Below are 2,729 nucleotides of genomic sequence, written 5' to 3' on the forward strand. Positions count from 1 at the left end.
AGGTATTATTACCACCCAAGAAGAGACACACATGTGTTACCTGGAAAAGTGTCTATTTAGAACTGCTCTATCCCACTAAGGTGTGACAACTGCCTTAGAAACAAACAGAGAAAACTACTTTTGTATTTCCTTTATGAATTAAAGATAGAGGGGGATAGAAAGAACCGACCTGTGTCTTGCGCTAGTCCTTTGATCCAATCCCTCTCTTCTTTGACAGCTTCCAGCTACCTGCTCCCTTACTTGCCCAGCTTCACCAAATACCTGTAAGATCACAGAAGAGGAAAACTATACAAAGACATGGATCTATATTCATAAATAGCTTAGGATCAGATTTAAGCTAACCATACAAATGTAACAAGCATCAATGATACACAGGAATGGAGGAAAAACTCAAATAGTTTTATTGATATAACAAGAAGATCCAGGAGGAGTTACAACCGATGATTCTTGACCCAGCATCAACCTCCCAGCAAAGAATCCCCTCTTCACCTCCAACAAAGCATAAATCACCCAATACTCTAATCTCTATCTCAAAACCAACAACAATTCCTTACAATGTGAAAAATTCCAGCCTCTGGATCTCTGGGATGAGGGATCCATATATAGATGTATGCAAGGAGGATGAGTTAGCCTGTGATTTGATTAGTGTCTTCTCTCTATCAGTTCTTGCTTCCACTTGGAGACTGAAAGCCTCTTACTCATCCTTGGTCAAATTCAGTGAGGCAAGTGTCATAGGAGAAGATTCTGGAAGCTTCCATTGTCTCTCCACCTCGCGGAATGACACTGCCATTTGTCATTTCCCGCTCAACGCACCCTCATAGTGCATTTAGGTGCGTTGCAATGCACCCAGCTAGTTTGTTTAGGTGCTATGCAACGCAGCTAGCTAATGGAGCAGCTGAAATGATCCTATTTTGACTTATTCTGAGCAGTTTCTGGTGGAGAACTTCTGGGAGAAGCTGTAATTTGTTGACCTTGTTCCTTTTAAGGGTTGGAACAACACTTTGAGGGACTTAGGAGCCCTTGGTTTATGGACATTTCATGCTTGGAGCTGCAAGGCACAAAAATGTCTATAACAGTTGCCCCCTAAAGTATGAGGCCGTTCATCGGGTGAAATGCTTTATTATGAGGATCCGATGTTCTTTCAATGCTGGGAGGAGACCTGTAGTAAGATACAATACAATACATTATCTTCATACTGTTTTTCATGATCTATCTGAGGCGGACATTCCCATGCTCAGCTTTATAAATTCATTTTCATGTACATAGGACAGACAATCGTCTGAGGTAGACTGATGATTCTGATAGAGCCACCATCCTTTGGCTAGGATGATTATCTGTGCTGCAATGTTGTACATTTAATGTCTTTATTTTTCCTGAATATATATCGCAGCCTGGATGGATGAAACTAGATCTGGGGTCTTCAATCTCGTCCGATCTTCACTCAAAGTACAAGTCGATCCATGTGAGAAATGTTTTGAAGTCGAACATGGAAAGACATCGCTTGATTACCAGTTAATGATGTAAACTGTTAACAAGCGCGAGAGGAATCACCGATAATGATAATGACCCTCAAGGTACTACAGTACAATTCACGTGGTGTGAATAAAGGACTTGGTGTCGAACACCACGCAAAATCTTTCGGTCGAGGGCCATTGATGTAAACTTGTCGCCGGAAGTGAGAAACTTGCCATTAAGGCATGCAAGCTTCAAAGTACTGAATGTGGTGTTCCTAGATCAACTTCTTGGATAATGAGCTGATGTCGACAAGAAGTGATCCATCAAAGGAGGGCCTTAATGAATCCCACATCAATGACATGAAACGGAGCAAATGATTTTGATAAAGGTGAAAACAATCTGATGATATACGGTTGAGGTTGGCGGTCATGAAAGTATGGAGTATAATGTATGGTAGTGGGTGGGACATAGGTGACTTCTCTGGATGACTTCTCTTGAACATGTCGGCGACACTTATGTGATGGATTGGTAGCATTAACCCCAAATGTGGATGTTATGGCGTGACCATGGTGATGTGACCGGTGAATGAAACAACCCAACCCGACTCGGACACGGAGTGGAAGTGTCGTGTTCAAGAGCGACTTGCTACCAATAAAGATTCTTTGAGTTTTCTTCCCAATTTTTCCCCAGTCATTGCTGACCAGTACCTCTTTATTTTTTCCAAGCTTGAGGAGGATAACATATGCTTGTTCTATAATTTTCCCTTCGGGCAAACCCATCGCTATGTTTTAACGAGCCTAGAGATAGTGAAACTCGTTCTCGTCTAAAGACAAGTTTGTCGCTATTAATCTTTTAACGAGTTTAACGACAAAGATAACTCGGTCCTTTTCATTTTTAGAGAGTCTGAAAAGGTACGTAAAGGTAACTCCAAAATTCCTTTTTCGTCATCTAATCCCTTAAGTCCGAAAAAGTATAAAACAATACAGAAGGGATGAATTTTCGATAGCTTTAACGAGACGAACAAAACAAGTGCTTGATCTTTTTGTGCAATAATCCCTCAGGTCAGAAAAGATTAAAATCTAGAGGAGGGATAGCACTTCCTGTCCCTTTATCGAGCTGGAAGGCCAAGGACTCGGAAATCTTTTCATATTTTACGAGTCAGTTGAAAAGAGCTTAAAGAAGACTCGTCTTTTGAGGAACGAGTCATAAAACGGGTAGCAGCTGATTCCAGGTAAGGTTTGGAATTTTCCAATCACGGCAGTGTCACAAGGATG

Source organism: Pinus tabuliformis, chromosome 3_2 (genome assembly GCF_031772625.1).
Source record: "Pinus tabuliformis cultivar Carrire ecotype Pingquan chromosome 3_2, CPIR1, whole genome shotgun sequence".
In the NCBI taxonomy this organism is placed as follows: Eukaryota; Viridiplantae; Streptophyta; class Pinopsida; order Pinales; family Pinaceae; genus Pinus; species Pinus tabuliformis.